Consider the following 24,472-nt stretch of genomic DNA (forward strand, 5'->3'; position numbering starts at 1 on the left):
GTAATGGCTGAGGTGTAACTGTTGTCAGAAAGGTTCTCCTTGAGCTGCCATTTCCAAAACTCATTTTAATTTCTAAAATGTAATTGCTATTATTGCCATGATCATTGTAAAGACTTTCTCCCTTAACATACACTGTTTCTTCTTTAGATATTGGGAAAAGGGTGAATGTTTACTGTTGCTTAGGTCAGCAATAGTTGAGGTATGATGATCTTAAAGAACTTGGGTGGTAAAAGGCCTTAAACAAACCAGTTTTTACAGTTTAATTTTGACTATGGACAGCCTACTAACGAACTTTTAATCACGTCATTAATGAAGTCTTAACTATGGCTTTGTTTTAACTTTTAACAGTTTCCAGAAAAAAACATCTAAACAAATACAAAAATGCCTTGCTAATTTTTATTCCTCTGGGGCCATGTGGGGAAGAGCTGGGTCCTAAAATATTGCTTAAAGGCCCTGAGTTCACAGCTGACATGTTCTTAACATTTAGAGTGATTCTAGAGACCCCTGGTATCTAGTGCTACAGTTCCTTCTTGCAGTGTTTTTCTTGGATTGGATTTACAGCCAACTGGTTGTAATTGACCCTCTACTGGGACAAGTAAGGATATGAGCATATGACTCTCCTTTAAAAAAAAAAAAAAGAGCAAGAGAGAGTGACCAAGAAAAAAAAAATCACCGTTGATATTTATCTTAAACTTCCTTCATTTCCAGCTTCTTTGGCAGCAAGTCAAACTGCTGTCATAAAATAGAACTCTCAGTGAAAGGGGTTCTTAGAGAAAGGGCATAGTACTGCATGCAGAACCACACAGGAGAAAGTATAATAGAAAAGACAAGCTGTTTCTGTCTGGCAGGGCACACAGCACCTGAGTCTTGTCACAAAACTGGGATTTGTTACCTGAGATTCCAGGCTGGCACTTCCCCATAGGAAAACTGTTCATAAACAGTCTAAGAACAATGGGGACACTGAAAATCACTATCAGTTCTTTAAGAAAAGCAAAGGCCTGTCCAACTATACAAGCCCTCCCAGCCCCAACTGCACTGTCTTCAGCACTCTATGGAACTGTCCCCGGTTCTCTCCATGGAACCGATTGGTGGACCCTTTTCTATTTACTCATTTAGCAGGCCACCTTCATAAAGAAAGAAAAACTAATTAAGGCTTTACACACTAAATGAGAGCCTGAAATTCTTTTCTGTTTAACCGATCATGGTTGGTTTTGGGGAAAGAGAAAAATGAAACAGAAAGAATTCTGTATTTGACACACCACATGCTCACAGACTCATCCCCCAAGAAGTCTTCCCTACCATGGCCACTCTACAAACTGCAAAGTACTGATTTGTAAGACTCTAAAGTCAGCCATGTCCCAAGCTTTTTAACTTTATGGTCAGTAGGATGGGAGTTCTCATCCCCATGTGCTGGAAAACAAATCAGTGCAAATCACTCTATCCAACAGCATGCAGTTTTCCCTTCAAATGGACTCTTTTAAAAAGCTAACTCCATCTGAAGCCTGTTTTATGTAAAAGTCCTAATAATGTCAATGAGCATTTTTAGACATTAGCACTGGAAAAAATATCACACACCTGCCAGCTTTACCTGGGAATGAGCAGGGAGGGTTACTTTCTATACAGAGAGGTTGACCACAATTGGAGTTGGGCCATCTATCAGATGGCTGAACAACACTGACCAGAAGTGGGAAGACTGTTAATGGGGACTGCTTGATGCAACGCTGCAGCTCATCTCAGTTTGGGCTCCTCATCTTCACAACCAGCTTTGTAGTGTATGAGACTGAAGCAGGCAAGAGGTGGCCTTGACTCAAGGCATTATGACCTTGGCTATTGGTTTGGAGAAGAGTACATGGAAGCAATGCCATGCCACCACTGACTTCAGAAAGCATTTCTTAAGCACTTTGCTCTATTATGACAATCTTCACCCTCTAGTAACAAAAAGAACCAAGAATTTTTGAGTGCTTCATTGTGCTAAGGCCTTACCAGCATTACTTCGTTAATTCCTCATCACAGCACCCTGGAAGGGAAGTAATACTATTATTCCCTAATAGTAATACTATTACAGAGGAAGAAACTAAGGTTTGAAAAAGTTAAGTAGCGTACCCCAAGATCACACAGCCAGAGGGCTCAAATTTAAAACTGGGCATACCTTATTTCAGAGTCCAGGCTCTTAGCCACCCCACAGTACAAGGAAGTTAATGTTCTCTTGAAGGTGCTGTCTCCTACCCTGGGCTCTTGCCTCATACAGCAGAAACACTGAGGCAGAAGGATGCCACTCAGGAAAGACAGAAAGAATCAACTGCTTTGGGGGGTTGTTTCAGTAACATCAGTGCCCAGGACTCAGTGGGGCCTATGTTTGACTTGACAAAATCCTTATAAGATCTGGGCAACATATCCCATTTCTACAGAAGTGGTATAGTAGTTGGGTGTTCTGTCAGTGGTTTCTCCATTTCTCATGTAGCAAGAGATCAAGTGATTCTTTTTCATATAAAGCAATATGAAAACATTGACAATTTATTAACCGTATATATGCGTGAGGCCTTAGGCTGGGGGAATGAAATGACATCAATAATTACACGATCCTCACAAACCTAACCACCTGTGGGTGGAACCATCTACCTCCCCATGGATAAAACCCTTATGTTGATGGGCCAGAGAAGTCATATCCTCTATTCCCAGGGTGTTAAGAATAGCTCTGTTCCTTGGTCACTTACTCTGAGAAAGGAACCCTTTTTTTTTTTTTACATCTGGTTCAAGCCCTGAGTCAGCAACTGGCTATATAAGCTCAAGGTATGCTAAGGAGAAACCATTAACCATGCAAACTAGCCCCAAATGGCTTTTCTGATTACTTGCTAGCATGCAGGTGGCTTGGAGAAGAGGACTGCAATTCTAGAATGTTAGTTTTTGTAGTATGAGAAAATCATAACTTTTTTTTCCAGGAACTTATTTTGCCACAGATTTAAGGCAGTAATTTGTTACAGGCAAGCCATTTCTAGGGGCTGCGTTATCGAAGCTAGAATCATCAAGAAATTCTATCAGAAGACACAATGTTTAAGTATAGGTCTAATTACCGCAATCATTTCTTTTTTGTTTCCTTTGCAGAGATCCACTTAATCCCATCTCTTAGTGTGGGCACAAGCTGACAGTTGCATGACAAGGAATGTTTCCCTTTGTAAAAAACCCACTTCCTTTCTATGTAGTTTTAGCCTAATTGAAATGTTTCCTATTAAGCTCAATCAAGGCAGCAATTATCTAATTACTCACTTATGCTTTTCCAGCCAAAAATTTGCCTATGCTGGTATATCAGAATGAGGGAGAACATACTTATTATTGCTCTTACATTTTCCTGTTTGGCTTCAGACAACAATCAGAAACATTTACTTCTAGCTCACCAGAATATATCTAATTAATACTGCTATTTTCTATAAAATTGTGTCACTGCAAGCTACAGCCCAGTGCCAAATGTGGCCCTGGCTACGAAATATACTTTAAAAGGCTTGTGGTTATGCTACATGAATGGTGTCATTGGAGAAGGGTAATAAGGAAAGAGGGTAGTGAAAACAAATCACAAACATACATTCAATCATTTCAAAGCCATGAGTTTTATGGCTTTACAAAATAAAAAGTGAATCACAGATTTAATTGAGAAAATAATTTTTATAGCATCACTTTAAAGAAACATGTATCCTGCATGTCTGGGTTTTCTCCTGATACAAATCCCTTAGGTCTCAAGATGATCACAACCAGTCAACAACACAGGTGGTCCACACTTTTTAGGTATAAATTAGAGACATATATCATTAAAACCAGAATTAATTTTAGAGTTAGTGACCCTATGAGGTCACTCCTGATTAACTCCATTTTGATTGAGGTTGTACCAAAGCACAACGGACAAATTGGGTATGAAAGATTGATATTTTCATTTCCAGACAATAAATTTTATCATTTTCATCAAAAATACTAATTAATGTGGGACTAATACAACTTTCTATATGAAAAAAACATTCCCTGGAAAATTTGTGTCCCTCTGGGTGAATTTGTCAGGAAGAACAGGAACACTTCATCAATCCCCCAAATGTGACCACTTGACAATCTTTCACCTAAGTTTACCATAAGCTCAGAAAATGACTATACTCCATGAGAATTACAACAACAAAATAAGTCTACAAGGAAAACATTTCATTTACTGGAAGGAGGTGAGTTTTTGCATTGAATTGGTAAACAGAAGAGCTTTTCACTTACACATAATGATGAATGAGACATACACAATATTAGTAACCTCAGAGATAATGAGCTCTGTTCAAAGAGGACATTTCAGTTTCTAATAACTGATTTCTCTTAGTTATACCCTGAGTGATGACTGACTAATAAATTAAACCTGAGTGGTCAGATATTTCCGGGTGGGGGAGATGTTGTTCTCCAAACCCAGTTAGGTTACCTGCTTCTCAGGTTGGAAAGAAGTTCAGAAAAAGAAAATGCATTATATCTTAAAGGTGGTCCCAAAGATTCCACATCTTGTTCTGTTTATTTCCTTCAAGAAAGAAAGGAAGCACAAAAGGCACAGAGAAAGGGAGGAATCAATTTCTTTGTGAGACATCTTCTTAACCAGACATTTCCCTTTCACTGGTCCTTACTAAGGAACTTAGAAATTTGTGAAGAATTCAATAAAAATGGTTGGAGAATGAATTTCGTTTCTTCATGTGCATGTTCATTGAAGAGGACAAGATAAGTATCCACACTCTGTCTTTAGTTGACTCATCCCCACTGTTCTCTGACCAAGCAGCTTTACACACTGGAAACAAGGTGTAAATCCACTTTACAAGAGGCAAAATGTGAGCCTGGGGCATAAGGTGAATCATCGGAGAACAGACACAGAGACCAGCACTCTCCTACCTGTCTGGATCTGCTTGCAGCTGACCCTGAGCAGCACCAGGCCCGTGAAGGCAGGTACACTGAACCTACCAGTACCTCTTACATACATGGGCCCATGGACCTCCTGCTTAGTGTTCAGCAATAAATAAAAGGAAACAAGCCATTAAACCAAGTGGTCCTTGTGTTGAGGATTATGTAGCTCTTGAAATTTTCAAATTTAGTCACTATCGCCTTTATTCTCCCTCTTACTTTGTACCAGTTCTCATATTTCTATCCTTCCTCCACCACAATAATTCAATAGAACTAATTAGGTCTTTAAAAATAGTTACATAAGCAAATGACTGAAGTTCTCCTTCCGTTTTCCCTAATGCTGGGTAAATGGCTTCTCAAGTTTGTCTGAAATGATACTCTCGAAGGTCTGTCCTGGGCCTTCTGTTCGGATCTCTTTTTTTGATGTCTCATTATACTTCCCAAAGTGTGTTAAGTGTGCTATTTAATTCAACTTATAGTAATAGTGGTTGGCAAATCTTAAGATCATAGAAATTTAACACTAACTTTTACTAAAGAGTAAATATCTCACAGTTTCTTAATTGTAATTATGGATTATATATATGCTTATTCTAAATTTTCCATTTGTGAATTATTTTCCTACTTTGTGCAATTTTAATATCTGATTGGTCTGTTAGTTATTTTGTTCCTAAGGCCTTTAGGTATTCTGTAATAGTAAAGACTTTGGAAGAGAGAATACGGACAAAAGCATTATTTACCTTCCAGTTTTCTAAAAATGCAAATTAATCATTGGAGCCTTCTGGAACCCGCCTTCCCCAGCATGGCTGCTGGCCCTGTCATGAGCCATGCACAGCTGTAGGGTGGTGGGGAGCATGGCCTCTGCACAATACCACGCCGGAGTGCAGAGCAGCAGCAGAGGTCGTTCAGGCTTCAAGGAGTTGAAGGTCTGTGAGATGCAAGACAGGGCCGGCAGCCATGCTGAGGAAGGCGGCTTCCGGAAGACCCTGAGCTCCTCTGACTGCCTATTGCGAGGCTCCATTTTGTGACGGTTTTACCGACCATTCCTTTTAGACTGCACTGCAAGCTGAACGCTTCCAACCACCTTCCCTTCCTTCCACCTGCCTCAAAGGCCAGCTCTGCAGAGAGGTCAGACAGAGCTGCTCTGTCTCTCCCGGCTTTCTTCCCATTTAATTTCACACCAGTTTCCTTCAGGACCAATCACATCATTTTGAGTACAAAATCAAAATGTGGAGCGCTCTGTTAAAAAATCATGAATTTTAAGACTGGCAGAGCAGAGCATTGAATTAATTGTTCTAAAACGGAAGGTCTTGTGCAGCTGCTAGGTAGCTCCCCCCTGAGGCTGGCCCTAGTATCTTCTGGTAAAATCCTTGCATATATAATATAATCCCAGTTTGGTGTCTATTCAGAGAATGCTTATTAAGAGGACATTCTAGCACAATTCCCCTATAGTTGCTTTGGGCATCAAATCTGGCTGTGATCAAGTAACTGGAAGTCATATAGTTTCACCCTGCCTTTCCAAGCCTTTGATACAATTTTTAAATTAATTTTATTGGTTCAAGCTAGTTATTTTTGTTCAGTGTTGAGGTTTCCCTTTTCTCCAATAAATAACATATAATGTGTAAGAAGTAGTATAGGTTTTTGAGCCAAGCTCATTGGGGAAAAAATGTAGCGAGAATTACAGTTGTGATTGCAACATTTCACTTGAAATAAACACCAAGGCAAAATTCGGGCAGTAAAACTCAGAAACACATGCCTTCAGTTCATATTTAAAGAAAACGAGCTGGAAACAACTAAAGGGCTACTTTAGGCGAAAGGAATAAAACTTTCTCCTTCTGCTCCCATTTGCTATTTCACAAGCAATTTTCTGAGAGGTGGTTTCCAAACATTCAGCAATTTTAAATATCAAGGCAAAGCTCTGTGGCCTTTAGCAACTTCTCTAGGCCTCAGTGTAGTAAGCACATTGGACTGAGAGATTCTTTTGGGCAATAAAATTCTTCAAATTTTCAAAAAAAAAAAACTGCTTTAGTTAAGTCTGTGAGTTTTTGTTGCATTATATTCTTCTTCAGTATATATTCTACCTGGAAGTATGTGTCTTTTCAGAGTGTTCCAAAGAAACTGATTTGCTTAATACTCCTGACATTAAGATTTGTTAAGGAAGGCATTATTATAAGTGAGATAAAGAAACCAAAATGAAAAAATGCAGTTGATGAAATGTTCAGATCATGAGCCCAATGCTCAGTGTTGGTTAGAGACAGACTCTAGAGTGGAACCTGAATCTCTCGACTGTTCATCATATTTTCTTGTCTGTGTGATGCTACCTTTTCATAATTTGTCATAATAAAAAGCCAAGCTGTTCAGTTTTACATTTTTGCAACACCAAGTTAATACATGAACATTTTCATTTAATATATTCCCTTAAATAGTGCACAGCTCTGACCAAGACACTAGATTCACAAGGCAGGCTAATAATTTGGCCCCTTCAAGCTGATGCTATTTATTCACCTAACACTGTTGTAAACTAAATGTGAGGGATGCAAGAAGAGGAAGACAGGGAGGCAGTGGGGCAGGGTGGGGAAGAGGACCACCAGATCCCCATTTGTACACCAAAGGCCTGCAGAGAACAGGATCACTGGCCCTGGAAGCTGTATGGCAACCATCTGCTGCTACTGTTGCACACCTTTTGTGGTCACCCCCTAAGCAACTCATTCATAGAAGTGACCACACTACTACAGAGAGTCATGTGTTGGTGCCCTGAATAGCTATCTGACTGCTCCTACTCTCAGTCCAGCTTTTGATATTTTAAATGATTTTTCCTTCAAGTCCACTTCACTATTATAATTTGAGACGAGTGGGAGTGAAATGGTTCCTACATCATATGCCCCTTGTGAAATCTGAAAACCTGTTTCAGATTTTTCTCTTCATTCATATAATCTGTTATCTCAGAGATTTAGATATGCAGAGAATTTATACATCTCTTTGAGTAGGGAAAAAAAAAAAACAACCTCAAGCCAAAGGCAAACTAGAGCCATACACAGCATTAAAAGACTTGTATTTACTGAGCTGAAACCTACAGAAAGAATATGTCTTAAATGTCAGATTTTGAGACTATTTGCCTGGAGTAGGACTATGAACAGGAACACAGGATACTTACTTTTATGTAGGTTCCATGCCAGCTACTACAAACCATGCCAAACCTCTTTCCTCCTCATCAGGAACTGAGATGCTTTATTAGCTTATGATCCTGTCCTAAATACACTGATATACTTGCCAAGTATATCAGAAAATTGCATAGAGACTCTAAACACTTGGAAAAATCTCTAAGAAAGCAATATATGATATAGAGGCAACATGTTGTTCAGATCTTGTTCAACATATAGGTTCAATATGTTGTTCAACCACTGCATTTTGAGCATTACTGTAGGTAGGCCACCTACAAAGTCAACTAAAACTGGCAAAGCCTGGTTTCCAACCTATGCCTCCAAAAGTTCTTTACCATTCTATGGTACTACCTTGCCAACCACTCTCTGTTTCTGTTATTGCTATAGCTGCTTCCACTCTCCCTGCCCTCACAGTCGATCACATCCCTTGTGTCGTCTCTTGGTTAATATCTTCATTAATATCAGAAATCTCTGTACTTAGTATTCTTGTTCAGCTAACCTACATCTCCTAGTCTACTATATTTCATTGTCTTAGTTATCTGCTTCACTTGATCATAGTATTGAAGCCATGCTGCTGCTGCTGCTGCTGCTAAGTTGCTTCAGTTGTGTCCAACTCTGTGCGAACCCATAGACGGCAGCCCACCAGGCTCTGCTGTGCTACCCAGCCTCAATTAGGTCCTCACAGATGCTCAGCATCAGATATTAATGACATACTGTGTATGATAACAGTGAATAACACAGTGCTTAAAAGACAGGCCTCTGGAGCCAGATGCCCAGGTTTCAAAGCCTGGATTCTTTATATTCTGGCTTGGGCAACTTACTTAACTATTTTGTGACTCCATTTCCTCATCTGCTAAATGTGGATAATAATACATTGTTGTGAGCAATGAATAGAAGTTGATTAATCACACTGGCTGTGTAGATCCTACTCCTCCTTTATACTGTTAGGATGTTTGCTCTCTTCTCCTCAAGTTCTCACAGACTGCTGCCTGTATGAGGAAATGGCATTGTGGAGAACTTACAAGCAATGAAACCAAAACAATCATGTGAAGAAATAAAGGGGAAAACAGTGGGATTAAAGAGAGAGACCAAGGTCAGAAATTAGCCAAGAAGTCAGCATTTTCTTAAGACTCAGGTGAAATGACAAAGCCACGGGCTCTGTCTCCTAAGTGTCTTCAAACAGAAATGTGGTGACAAATACAAGTACATGAAAAGCGGATAAAGAGGTTCAAAATGAAGAGCTGTTCATTCAAATGAAAGAAGAAAGAGGAAGCTTTGGAGTTGTTCCTACTTCTACTGATGAGCGACTGACTTCACTAAGCAGAAGTTAGGGATGAGAGAGAAAGAACATCCCAAATCACGGTGGGGAAGCAGGCAATGCTCTGAACCACAGGACAATTTGTTCTCAGAACTAGAACCAAAGCAAAGTCAGTGAAGGATTATGTTGTGGGAATCCTGATGATAAACACACTCAAGATGAAGGAAAGAGTGCACCCCTCCCCCAACTTTGTGGGTACCATAATTGAAAACAGGATGATGTAATTCTTAAAAATGGAACAATCTAGGATTCAGCTCAATAAATGGAACCCCTACAATGGGCCAGGTACTGAAGATGTAGTCTGTGCCCTTGCAGAGCTACAAACCAGAGGAGAGGCAGACTTTCTCAATGAATGACCAAAGGAGTCAAGGGGGACAAATGAGAGAAGGCCAAATTGAGGATGACTTCCTATAGGAGGAGACAGTTTACACTTAGCTTGGATCAAAGCACATACAAATTAGACTGTTGGTAAGAGAAACTTGGAAATAAAATTACTATATAAGTTAAAAATAAGTATTACTTCAGACTATGCATGAAATGGAAATTAAATGTTTGAAGAGACACAAAAATAAGATTTAAGACTACATTATTTAAACTTGTTCTTTCATTTAAACTTGTGCAAAGTGCTTTCATTCATGTTTTATACACTTAAAGGTAATGAGTAAAACCTGAAGCAAGCCTAGGAGGGCCTGTTGTTATCACCATTTTACAAATAGGAAACCTAGGGAACAGAGAGGTTAACTGCCTTGTCTAAGGTTACACAAACAAAGCCAGCCTCAACACTGGAACACATTTCTCTGGATTTCTTGCCTATGATGCTGTCAACCCACTCAGCATTTTCCCAAGGTTCGAGGCCTGACGCACAAGTTCTACAGAATGTTAGCAAGTTTCTGTTTCACAGTAAAGGAAGTGTTGGATATGCTGAGTGGACAGAGTTAAACAATTTCATAACTGTGAGACTTCTCAGAGCCTTAAAAATGATCATGTACAATGTGAATTTCCAAGTGGTCGTGATGCGGAATATGGCTTTTCTTAAACTTGTTTTATCATGGAACACGTTTCTTTTGGTCTATCTCTTGGACTTAGAGTAATATGGAAATCACTGGAAAATGCTGCACCAGAGTGGACTGACTGTGAGCAAGAAGCTAGACAGGTTTTTAGTGTGAGTAGAGAAATATAAATTTGATGTAGAATAACTATGACAAGATGATTCTGGAATAAATTACTTACTTGGAACAACTTACGATTAAGCAGAAAGGAGCTGGCGCCCCTAAACTAGACCACCACACACCCATAAATATCTATGCAATACTCAGTTTAGATAAGCGTGCATGTGCGTATTTCATTATGGAGAATTCAGATATAAATTAACACTAGCGATAGTAATTGGTATGAATTGTGTGACCAAAAAAAGCCTATTTATTGCATCTGAACAGGGATGAGGAGAAAAATGCAAACTGGAAGAAAGCATCATCAGACACAATGGAAAAGGTTGTGTCTTTTCCACTTATACTCAACTCAACACCTTTAGAAGCAGACAGAGCTGACCAGGGCAGTGAATTGGTAATGGCAAATTCACTTATTTATAATACTTATGATTTTATTATTAGCTTCCCATAGTTGAATGAAAACTTCTAAAGAGGAGAGTTTTGATCTTTTCTTTTCTGTTTCATTTTTTCCCAGTGATCTACTCCAGGAGTCTAGTACAGTGTCTAGTACTGGTACTGAGTCAGAGATTGATAAAACAGTGAATGAATAAATGAATAAAAGCTTATACTCAAATCAAACTCTATGATCACTCCCAGCACCCAGAAGAAATCATCCTCATCTTTTCCATCTTAGTTAATGACATCTCCAGTTGCCCTTGTTCCTTGGACCCCCAAATTCTGGTGTTTACCTTCACTTCTCTTTCTCTCTCACCCTCTTCCAATCAAATAGCAAATCAAGTCAAGTATAAATTTATCTGTATCGCAATTCTAATCTCTTCTTCCCATCTCCACTGCTACCACCCTAGTCTAAGCCATCATCAACTCTTGTCTGGCCTATTTTAATAGCCTCCTAATTGTTATCCTTGTTTCCTCTGACATCTTGCTACTATCTCATCTCACATAGCAGCCAGGATTATCCTTTACAATTATAAATCAGCTTCCATTGCTCCCATGCCCCAAACCATACAAGTCTTTACAAGCCTCCTACCCCTTCCATCTCACTTATTGCTCATTGCTGTTCCAGGCTCACTGGACCCCTTATTGTTCCTGGTTACATCCAGCACACTCCACACTACAAGGCCTACACTCACCGCTTCTCCACCTAGGTTTCTTCCCTCGGACATCCACACTTCTTCTCTCCTAGAGGCCATCTCACCACCATGATTCCTTCTGTGCCTTTATCCTTTTTTATTTCATTGCTCTCACCAGGCTCTGATTTTGTATGGCTATTTGTTCTTTGTCTCCATACCCTATTTGAATATAAGCTCCATAAAACCTGTTTTGCTAAATTCTATAGCATTTGCACACAGAATAGTGCCTGGAACAGTATAGCCCTGATAAAAATATGCCAAACGAATTAATTGCTGATGTTTGTCAAGCGCTTATATACCAAGACCTTTAAAAGCGCTATTTCATGATTCTTCAGTTCAGTTCAGTCGCTCAGTTGTGTCCAACTCTTTGAGACCTCATGAACTGCAACACGCCAGGCCTCCCTGTCCATCACCAACTCCAAGAGTTCACTCAAACTTACAACCATCGAGTGGGTGATGACATCCAGCCATCTCATCCTCTGTCATCCCCTTTTCCTCCTGCCCCCAATCCCTCCCAGCATCAGAGTCTTTTCCAATGAGTCAACTCTTCGCATGAGGTGGCCAAAGTACTGGAGTTTCAGCTTTAGCATTATTCCTTCCAAAGAAATCCCAGGGCTGATCTCCTTTAGGATGGACTGGTTGGATCTCTTTGCTGTCCAAGGGACTCTCAAGTCTTCTCCAACACCACAGTTCAAAAGCATCAATTCTTTGGCACTCAGCTTTCTTCACAGTCCAACTCTCACATCCATACATGACCGCTGGAAAAACCACGGCCTTGACTAGATGGACCTTTGTTGGCAAAGTAATATCTCTGCTTTTCAGTATGCTATCTAGGTTGGTCATAACTTTTCTTCCAAGGAGTAAGCGTCTTTTAATTTCATGGCTGCAGTCACCATCTGCAGTGATTTTGGAGCCCCCCAAAATAAAGTCTGACACTGTTTCCCCATCTATTTCCCATGAAGTGATGGGACCAGATGCCATGATCTTTGTTTTCTGAAGAGTCAGTTATTAATATTATTAACCTTTATAGATGAAGCAATTGATGTCCAGAGAAGTTAAGTAACTTGCTTCAAGAAAAAAGTCAAGATTTATACCCAAGCAGACCAGCTCTGGCTCTGAACCTCTGTGCTCTACATTCTCTTACACTGCTATGGCGAACATGTATCAGTCATTCCAATATTCTTATGAAAATTCCCAGAAATGTCTTTTCTCTCTTCCTTTTTTCCCCTCTTTTCTTTTTTTTTTTTTTCATTCATTCATTCATCTGCCCATATGTTAAACACTGTGACTGACTGGCTCTGGGGATACAAATTTAAATAAGACACATTCCCCATTCACAACAAGCTGCCCTATCTAGAAAGAAGGAAGACATATAAATAAATAATTCCAAGATACATATTTATTTTCTCCTAGAAAATAGGAACCATTTTACTCAACATATATTCCACTTTGCATTAAACTACAAGAAATTTAAGTCAGTCATTGCCTAAATGGTGTACTCAGCTTATCTCAATTGCCATGAAACATGTAAATACCATATTTTGCATTTTTTTCCTCGCAAGTTGTTTCTGGTTCTTCAGAAAGTAGATGCAGTTTAAATAGTAAATGTCATAAAATGCTAAGTATCTCACTGCTCCTGCAACAATTACTTATTGATGTTTATCATTAAGATATGCACTAGGCACTCTGAGGGATTAAAAATAACTATGATGTAGCACCTGTTCCTTAGTGAGTTTGTGGTCAGGTAGAGAGACACAAGAAAAAAAAAAAATAACTGCAGTACAAGACCTCAGCAGAAAGCATCACAAGGGAAGTGCAAGGTCTCATGCATTTTCTGCAGAGAACTAGTTTCTCTGGATGGGCTATTGGGATTTAAACGCAGACAGTCCAGTTCCAGGGCCTGTATTCTTAACCATGGTTCTCAACTATGCTCACTGAGGTTGGTATAGATTTAGTATTGGTAAATATTATATGGTAGAAATTTTTCATCTGATATTTTAAAATGTTTTTCCAGTTTTACTGAGAAATAACTGGCATATATCATTGTATAAATTTAAGGCATACAGCATGACAGTATGGTTTACAGGCTGTAAAATGATTACCACAATATGTTCATCTAATATTCATCTTTTTTTCAGCATTCAATAGGTTATTCTTTTTTACTGGAATATAACTGCTTTACAGTGTTTCATCTCAGATGTTTTAATGTAAATTATCCAAATGCTTTGTCTTCTACAGAATTATTAATGGCTCTGCTGAGCTTATAAGCTTTCTCTGCATATAGGTCTGGTCTTCAGGATTATATCTGGTCAGACTTTTAAGATCTTGTTTTAAAGATGTTACATGTAAAGAAAGAGTGCATATTCTTCCCTACTTCCTACTATAGAATTTTGGAAAAGCTGTTTCTCTGTACCTTGTCTGTAAAAATGAGCTTAATAGGAGTATCTATAATATAGTGATGGTGCTGAGGGTACAAACATGGTAAAAAGTAAGAAGAAAACTGAAGGCAGCTAGATAAAAAGCAATATTCAGGTAAAACTATTACAAACTATATATAACAATACTAGTAAATATAGTGCATATAGTGAGTATAGTTGGAGAAGGCAATGGCACCCTACTCCAGTACTCTCGCCTGGAAAATCCCATGCACGGAGGAGCCTGGTAGGCTGCAGTCCATGAGGTCACTAAGAGTCGGACAGGACTGAGCGACTTCACTTTCACGCATTGGAGAAGGAAAGGGCAACCCACTCCAGTGTTCTTGCCTGGAGAATCCCAAGGACGGGGGAACCTGGTGGGCTGCCGTCTATGGGGTCGCACAGAATCAGATACGACTGAAGCAACTTAGCAGCAGCAGCAGCAGTGAATATAGTATATGTCTATGTACAAACGAGTCTGCATTAGAGTTAAAGACTAGTCCATAATCTTTTGGTACAGTCTTTCCATTTAAGTCTATAATTCAGAAACCATGGTGCAACAAGAGAGCTGCAGTGATTATTTGCATTTTTAAATGGTAATACATATGATGAAAAATTGGTAGTACCTACTAAAGCTGAACATTTCTATGATTCTTAGTTAATTCCCTCTCATCATTATATACCCTACAGAAATGTTCACATATTCACTGAAAGACATTTATAATAATATTTATAACACCACTATTTATAATCAGTAAAAACTGGACACTACCCATATATTCATCAATGTAAACTGTAGTTTATTCATTCAACACTAGACATCAGTTATAATGAACAGATCACAACTGAATGTAACATGAATGACTTTAACAGATACAATGTTGAACAAACAAGCCAGATACAAAAGTAAGCATGCTCTTTGCATCAAAATCAAGTTCAAAAGCAGCAATACTAGGAAGTTAAAAGTTAGGACAATGGTTTCTTCGGGATATGTTAATACTAATTGGGAGGAGTTACAAGGGGAGATTTTAATGGTCTAGTAACATCTGTTTCTTGCTCCTAGTCAGCTGGTCATAGGCAACTGGTAAATATTCATCAAACTGTACAGTTAAGAAATGTACTTTTCTTAATGTATGTTATTTTCCAAGGAAACACCCCCACAAAACATTATCTTCCCTTCACTGTCCCAATACCCAGGCCACATGTTCCTTAGCTTTGTGTGTCACTCTACCCAAGGCCAGGCATTCTGAGAACCCAACCAACATAAGTGTTAATAATCCTTCCCTCTGTAAGCATAATGCAAGTAGAGAGTATTGCTGCAAACCACTCTTAGAATCAGTGTTTTCTTTGACTATGATTAGCTCATTGGTGCCACATGTTCCATGGGGCATTAAGACATTTTTTAAATGGCAAAATAATGAAAGAGTCATTTGATGGTAAAACAAGTAAATAGCTTGTCTTTATTTTCCAAAAACAACCTGCAGCCACCCACCAAATTCTATTTTGAAATGTCATCGATGCTTGGAAGAAAAAACTATCAACTGACAACTATTATTTATACAAGACCCTATAAAGGGTATTAAAGATGTCAAGAGTGTTTTATCTACTAACCTGAAACCTGACCACAGAGCCAACACATGCATTTCATGTTAGTGATGCATTTAAGGGCACCTGGGCCAAAGTTACGTGTTAAGTCAGTGAAAATGTATAATTCATGGGGTAACTGAAAAAGCCACTAGACAGGAAGATGGATGGATTGAACATTTTCTGTGCCACCAAATGGCTAATGATCAGGTAAACACCTCTGAGAAAAACAAGATCCAGAATTGTTCCACCCGTTCTCTGACCACCTCTTGCCTCTGGCGTGAGCAGCCATTAGCCTGCTGAGGGTTCCTCCAGAAGACGGACCAGCTGCTGAGCCCCTGGGAGGCCACATGCTCCCTCCCTCCCTTCTGAGCCCAGTAAATAGCTCATTAGTCAGAGGCACCTGCTGTGGAAACCTGGCATGGGCAGAGCCAGGGCTCAACCCAAATCTGCTGATTCTGTGGCTGAGTCTCATAACTATTACACTATAGTGCTTCCTGATTTTAAAACACCTTTTCATGCCCTCATTTCACAAAGAGGAATAAGGACAGAGGCCAGACCAAGGAATTAATTATGATCTATACCCATCCTTTCCAATCCCTGCTTTGGGTTCACCCAGCTGTATGAGCAGAGGCGGCACTCCATGAGACACATGTGTGTGCAACTTCCAAATCCCCTAAGGATACTGCCCTCCGGAATATTAGCTCCCCAGTTATTTCATGTAAGTAGCCATTGCTCATACACCTATCTGCACCTCACTGCATGCACACACGCACATGCACGCACACACAGATGCACACACACACCACAATAAAAAGAATTCTGGAGACAGCAAAGGTCAGAGAAGCAAGTCTTCAGGTTCAATCCCACTTTAACTGACTTCCACAAGAAGCTCAGAGACAGCTCTTCAAAATTAACCTCTTGTTTTTGGTTCTTATTTTCCATCTATAGCCAACATGGTATCTTGTTTAGTTTCTCTTATTTATACCCTAAGAATTATGTCGATATCCATCCATTATATTTTATTAAATAGCCATGATTGGGTAGTAGAATGATACACAAAAGTTTTTTTAAAAAAGGTTTGTTACAAACTATGAAACATAATGCAGCATCTGTTAAGAATTGAATTCATTTACCTCGTTATCATACATTTTCATTTTTAAATACTGCACTTATGGATTAGATTTGCTTTATGTATATTTTGAAATTTACTTTCCCCTATAAATCAATATACTGTATACCTTTCATGCATATATATATATGATGTGACTCAAAGTTAAAATTTTTCAAAGCTACACATACCAGTGCATGTGAAATTAAAGCACATTACACACAAAATGAAAAGAACTATAGCATAAAACACAGTGTGTTCCTTGCCTAAATAAAATATACAGTCATTGTATCCCTAGAATATTTTGTCTTTTTTCTCCTTAAAAAATAAAGCCCATTATCCACTTATTGAGTAAATAACAATGTAATTTTCTTAAAAAACAATAACAAAAACTGATAGGTAATGGAAATCATACTGTGTTCTGGGCTTTAGCCCACCAATTATTCCAAAGATATTTAAGTATTAAAAAAAATACCAGTATATGAAAAACAATGTAAACTGTTCAGATAAACATGTTTACATTTAAATAACTGAATAATATACAGAGTATCACATTTTCAAAGTGTAGCTTTCCCACTTGTCTCACTAATGATAGAGAACAGTCATTGGCCTAGTTTTCTAAGCTTTTTGCAGTATTTTCAAATGTTCATGAAAAATTTCCTATATTAGTTTTAGTATTTTGTTTTGAAGTACGGGACGACCAAAAAGTTCATTTGAAGATGCCACCAAAAAACTCGAACAAACTTTTTGGCCAACCCAATATAATATCTCAATTTTCTCCCCTTAGCTCAAATCATACCCCATTCTTAAAATATTATATGTATGTAAAACAGCATGCAAATTCATGTATTTATTAAACAACTTGCTAAAACAAGGTCCCTGTGAAAATATTTACCAACACAGTATGAAATAAAGAAGGAAACCTCTAGCAAAATCTTTCAACAATTTGTTTTACTGAGTGGCAAGAGCAGAGAGCCTGCAAAATTACATACTGTCCAAGATTATCAACAATTAGTTTCCTAAAACACTGTGCCAGAATCTCAGACAAGCCTTACCCAACATTATTTCCTTAATTTCCTTAATTCCTATTTTCCCCATATTTTAATGCTTCTACAATTGGAATTATCTTACAATGAACATATATATTTTATGTTAGTTCTCCTTTTAAAAAGGAAATAGCTATACTAACTTGATATCAGATGCAACAAGCGATAGAGGTTTGGAATCACAGAAATATAATAAATATAGTATTACTCACCAAGGGTAACTCTAAGGTAAGTATTTTTAAATTTGCCATTTCTTCCAGTAATATGTGCTAAATTTACAACTCACCCTACCCAAAATGGAGCTGTCACAATCTCCCAAAATAAAGAAACGGCATAATCCTGCAACCAATCAACTTTTTAAAACATATTTTTCTATAGCAGCAACTAATGCCAAGTCATTTTATCACTTACCGAAGTGAAGACACCAGAGAGTGATTTACAGATTAGAAAGATAGATGATACAGACCAAAACTTACTGAAAAGTAATGAGGTTAGTTGTCAAATCACCAGTATGAATTATCTGTTGTAGCAGGACTCTTTTATGAGATGACACGTTGTTATTTATTCCAAGAACTGGCCATTACACTAGCTTGGCCAGATTACATGCAGCACTTCCAAGAACTACTCATGCAAAAACCTTGGCTAAAAATTACCTCTAATAGTCTGGAACTTATTTTTTGGCATTAAAAAGCCAGAATTTTCAGACCACTCACCATAACTTGCCTAAGAAATCTATTTCTCTTGGTGAAAACACAGTGCTCATTCATCTACCTTGATTTTACTGGCACACTTTCAGGGAAGAGTTAATTCATTTAATATTCATTCATCTTTTCAACCAAAGTATGACAATTACATTAAAAAAAGATACCGATCCATTTAAAACCTCTGCCATCTCAAAGTTTCTGCATTTACTTCTAATTATTTTAAAGAATGTGTCTATATGATTGCTACTCAAACTCCCAACATCACTTCTCACTCACCACACTCAAGTAAACCATCAGGCTGAAAGGACTGTACAATTTTCAGATTGCTCAAAGCTGATCGCTGGAAGAGACAATCAAACCAGTTGCCAGGCTAGTCAATGCTCCAGAAATCATTGCCTGTATTCTTTGCTCCAAAACAAGAGTTTATTCTGCCGAATTACTGAACAGAATTTTAGACACTTGCATTAACTCGCTTTATCCACATTTGCGGGAAAGTGCTATAGGTTAAATACATAATCTTAATGCTGCCCTGTCCCTATAGAACCCAACAAAGGAGGCTGGGATCAGGATGGGGGTGGGGGTAGAGGGGATCGAGTTTCAGCTATTGTAATAGATGTGGTACCCAAAGCTCATATAGTCTTCTGCAGCAACTGGAACCATGTCAATATAAAGGCACCACCTCTGTCATTATTTTTGTTTTTTTTTTTTTCCATTTTATATAATCCAAATTTTACTCTAAAGAGACATTTGTACAGAAAGGTAACATATGAAAAGGAAAAATCTGATACAGTTTTACCCAAATTGGTGTTTCTAGTTTGCATAAATTAAAAATAGAAACATTGAAAGCAAAGTGATGGAAATCAAGCTTGAAACTTTTACATATAAATCTGATTTTTCTGTTCTACCATTGAGTTTTAAACTATATCTTATGATTACTCACCATATCTACCCAGTTCACCTGCTAAAGCAGCATCCTGTGATTTTAACCACCTGGTGTAACGCAGAGAGAGCCTTACAAAGAGGTACAGGAGATGATACTGGAGAAAGAAGAGCTGCTTTGATTAAGTGCTAATGTTCTGTTCCTTCTTCAAAGTTTTTTCCTCAAAGATTTATGTCCCAGTTATTTTATGGGCAAGTTAAAGGACTGTTTACAAAAACAATTTTATATCAAGAGGCAGCACATATATTTTCCTATTTCTAGTACAACATCTGTGTAACCAAAGGAATCCAGCAAACAACAAGTGAAAATGGAAGACAATCTTAGTCCAGGAGAATAATTCTTTACAAACAGAAGTGCATGGAGATAAAACCTGCCAGAGGAACCCAGGGCCCAGATGTAGGCAAGTGCACAGCAAGGCAAATATAAGCCTTTTCTGTTTGTCTCTCCAACACCTGTTCTCATTTCTCTCTTTCCTTTTTCTTAATCTCACTCCATCAGCGCCCATATGTATTCATTTACCTCAGTGATAGACTTGGTGCTTTTCCTTGGAAGTAAGGAATAAAGGATTTAGTTTAGAAAAATCTGGATAAGAGAAGGAAAAAAAAAACGGTTTCCACTTGTCCCTTAATGTTATTTTAGCATCATTGGTGACATCTCTGAATTAGTGTTGGTGTCTAAACATAATGAAAACGCTGACTCATTTGTGGCCCTCTAAGCAAATTCCCCCCCTAGTAAAAGCAACAACCTAGCCAGAGAATGCTCAGTGAAAGTTACAGACACACTGACGTCTTGACATGGTCCTCTCAGTGGTCCTACTAGTCCAGATGTTAATGCTGAGAACACAGGATTGGACAGGCAAAATCAACCATAAATCCATGGCGCAGATAGTGGGAGACGCAGGGCTCAGGAAATATATCACACCTTTGTACGTCTTAACAACTTAAGACATCTTGACATAACATGAAAAATATCTCCAGTGCTCAGATAATCATCTAGGTGAGTAAGAATTAAAAGTTGAATAGAATGGTGGGTAGAAAACTTCAATTGAGTCAGACTATCTGGTTCAAATTTTAGTCTGCCACTTATTACCTGTGACTTTGGATGTACTGCTTCTCTTAGCCTTAATTTCCTTATCTGAAAATTGGGAAAATACAATGACATTCAGAATAGGATTGCTGTGAGGGCTGAGTAAGATGAAACATTGAGAAACAATAGCATAGTACTTGAAATGCAGTAGCTACTCAATTGTTTTTACAAAAACTGACCACATTAGTTCAACCTTGTCACCAATGAAGCTAAGATAACATTTAAGGACTGATGGAAGCCTCTTTATATTTCTTCTCTAGATTTCTCTGAATGAAGATTTCTCTTATAAAAGTTGTTTCCTCTACTATTGCTGTGTACTATCAACTCATAATTTAAAATATTTTTCCAGGGGACAGGGAGAAACTTACAATTTTTCTGATACGGTCACTGCCTGGCATCTGCATTGCTTGAAATATTGCTGTTGTTGTGTAGTTGCTAAGTCATGCCCAACTCTTTTACGACCCCATGGACTGTAGCCCACCAGGTCTTTTGCTTGAAATATTAGGTCTCTCTTGTCTCCTTTTGTCACATGTGAAATGATTTGAGGTTCATTCATACATTTAGTAAGGACCCACTTTCTTTGTCAACAGGCTTGCTGTCTAGCATGAGAAATGCAAATTTATGACAATTTAGGATGTAACACAGCAAGGCAGAGAGTGGTACACTGGCAGCATGAAGTCCATAAGCCTGAGGGAGCCTGGGAGGCTTCAGCAGGAAGCAGGACTTGGACTCAGGCTTAAGGATCAGAAAAGGGATCTGCCAGGCAACCAAGAGCAAGGGGAAGTCTTTCAGACAGAACCTAGAGAAATATCTAAACTCAATTTTTAAAATGTTTAAAATGCTCCTTTTAAAGGTTCTTAAATTCTAAATTGAAAGTGAAAAAAAAAAGGTATTAAAAAGCATAGACATCACTTTGCCAACAAAGGTCTCTATAGTCAAAGCTATGGTTTTTCCAGTAGTCATGTTTGTGACATGTGAGATCATGGATGTGAGAGCTGGATCATAAAGAAGACCGAGCACTGAAGAATTGATGCTTTTGAATTATGGTGCCAGAGAAGACTCTTGAGAGTCATTTGGACTGCAAGGAGATCAAACCAGTCAATCCTAAAAGAAATCAGTCCTGAATATTCATTGGAAGGACTGATGCTGAAGCTCCAATTCTTTGGCCACTTGACGCAACGAGCCAGTTCACTGGAAAAGACCCTGGTGCTAGGAAAGACTGAAGAGACAACAGAGGATGAGATGGTTAGATAGCACCACTGACTCAATGGACATGAATCTGAGCAAATTCCAGGAGATGGTGAAGGACAGGGGAGCCTAGTGTCCTGCACTCCATGGTGTCTAAAATAGTCGGATACAACTTAGCAACTGAAAACAACAAATTCTCAATTATTATGTGTTCATATTAAACCACTCACAGATGTACACATTTTCCCCCAGAAACTCTAATTGAGATAATTTTAAAAGTAATGGAGATATTTATGCTTTTGAGATTCATGAGAACTTCTAAAGAAATAAGCAGTGATGAGAATAAATTGATCAAGCCATATCAAGCATTTTACCTTTGAATACTTATTATTAACTGGGAGACACCACAGCAGACCCTTGATAACTGATGTATGCAAATACTTATAGAGGTCTTTGGTTTTCTCTCACAGTCTCATCCACAATTACATCATCATTTAAATCACCATGATCACAGCAGATAATATTTGCATGGTTTTTATGTGCTAAATACTGTCTCAAGTACTTTATAGATAAGAACCCAATTATTCCCCCAAATGGTGAATATTTATCATGCCAAAAGTCAATGGCCTTTCCAACTTTGCTAAAAATGCTTATTTGATGAGCAATTCTTATATTGGCTACAGCATTCCCAGAATAGATTTATAAATCATTTCTCTTTCTTGGTGGAGTATATAATAAGCTCACTTCATACACCTAAATCATGGTGAAATAAATAAACATCACTTTTCAGAGGCTTTTACATTCTCACTTTTATCATATTCACCACTTGGCTCTTGGGTTTTTTCCCTCTGGACTACTTTTCACAAATACAGCAAATCTTTACTCTTCGCAAGAATTACCATATAGCAATGATCAAATTGGAACACCTAAATTGCCCTGAGAAGTTCTTGCACTGTAATTGGCTGGGCTTACTCTCTAACCACAGTGATTTGCTCCTACCCACCTTAAGAAATGCAAAGCCATGCTTCCGCCAAGTGACAAATTAGTACCCATCACGACTTTGGGACTATGCATGAAGAGTGAAGTCAAGGATATTAAATCCAAAGGTCTATTATTGTATATGACCACTGAAGTTAGGAGATGTACAGACTGCATAATGAGAGAACAGCTGTAATATTTAGGAATAAAGTTTAAAAGCTGCTGCTATCAAATGTCTTTTTATGTTATCTTGCTGTATACTTTTTACATGTAATTAACATATTTCATCACACTTGCAATTAACCTAGTATAAGAAAACTTCAGTACTATAACTTCTTCCTCTTCCACCCTTAAAATAAGATGACTAGGAAATTAGAAGCTAAATTATATGGTTGAGTAATATCATGCCCACAAGTAATATAAGCTGTACATGAAGAAAGTAGTAAATAACTTTAAATTATCACTGAAAAGTTAACCTCAGTTTCAAGGCATTAACAGACATTTCATATTGTCTTTAGTACTGGTAAATATTAGTCAACTTCTGACTCTTATTTAGTTCATGATTCCATCATTTAGTACATAAACCATTTTTAGAACAAAGTCTGCATGTGTGTGGTAGCCAAATTTCCCAATTTTAACAACAGTTATTTGGGACTTCCCTGGTAGTACAGTGGATAAGAATCCACCTGCCAATAGAGGGGACAGGCTTGATCCCTGGTCCAGGAAGATTCCATATGCTGTGGAACAACTAAGCCCGTGCCACAACTACTGAGCCTGTGTACGGCAGCTATTGAAGCCCATGCACCCTAGAGCCTGCGTTCCCCAAGCCAGGCAGAGAAGAGAAACCAGTACAAAGAGAAGCCTGCACACCACAACAAAGAGTAGCCCCTAGAGAAAGCCTATGCATGGCAACAAAGACCCAACACAGCCAAAGGAGTAAATAAAACAAAATAAAATCTGAAAAATAATAATAATAATAAAAACAGTTATTTGGCTTAAAGGATTCAATTTTTCTAGTAGGCCCACCACTTAGGACATTTAGTGTAAAACAACTGCTCTTGAAGTTAGGGATCGCCACCAAGAATCCACAGTGCTAGGCTATGTTTAACTCATCATTCCTACCGTTGAAATGACAAAACTGATTTGATCATAAATAGTCTCCAAAGACAGAGAAGGCAATGGCAACCCACTCCAGTACTCTTGCCTGGAAAATCCCATGGATGGAGGAGCCTGGTAGGCTGCAGTCCATGGGGTCGCGAAGAGTCGGACACGACTGAGCGACTTCACTTTCACTTTTATGCATTGGAGAAAGAAATGGCAACCCACTCCAGTGTTCTTGCCTGGAGAATCCCAGGGACGGGGGAGCCTGGTGGGCTGCCGTCTATGGGGTCACACAGAGTCAGACACGACTGAAGTGACTTAGCAGCAGTCTCCAAAGGCCAGCGTACTCTGGGGACATGCCAACTTGGTCCAACCACCATGAACCTGGAACTCTGACAGCACAGTATCAGACTCCTTGGGGGGATAGGCGTAGAATATAGTGCTCAGAGTCTAGTTAAACAAAAGTTAAATTGCTTTGTAATTAAAAATGTATACTCCAAGAACCCTAATAATTGGAGTAGTATTTGAAAATAAAAGCTTTAACAAATAGGATTTTAAAAGACTTCTTGCCATTCGGAACCACTATTCCATGGGTGTGAAATGAAACACCAGGCTTTATCCTACTGAAATCTGAGAGGCAAGG

At 38.5% G+C, this 24,472-nt stretch overlaps 1 protein-coding gene across 1 annotated transcript in view; it reads right to left on the bottom strand.

Annotated features, from left to right (window-relative positions):
- The window catches only part of SLC25A21 (solute carrier family 25 member 21), a 362,628-nt gene extending 344,324 nt beyond the window's left edge, over positions 1–18,304 (bottom strand). Inside the window, exon 1 of the mRNA XM_052659966.1 lies at positions 18,244–18,304. The gene's annotated coding sequence lies outside the window, so the exon portion shown is untranslated. The remainder of the gene's footprint in view (positions 1–18,243) is intronic.
- Positions 18,305–24,472: the final 6,168 nt, after the last annotated feature.

Source organism: Budorcas taxicolor, chromosome 21 (genome assembly GCF_023091745.1).
Source record: "Budorcas taxicolor isolate Tak-1 chromosome 21, Takin1.1, whole genome shotgun sequence".
NCBI lineage: Eukaryota > Metazoa > Chordata > Mammalia > Artiodactyla > Bovidae > Budorcas > Budorcas taxicolor.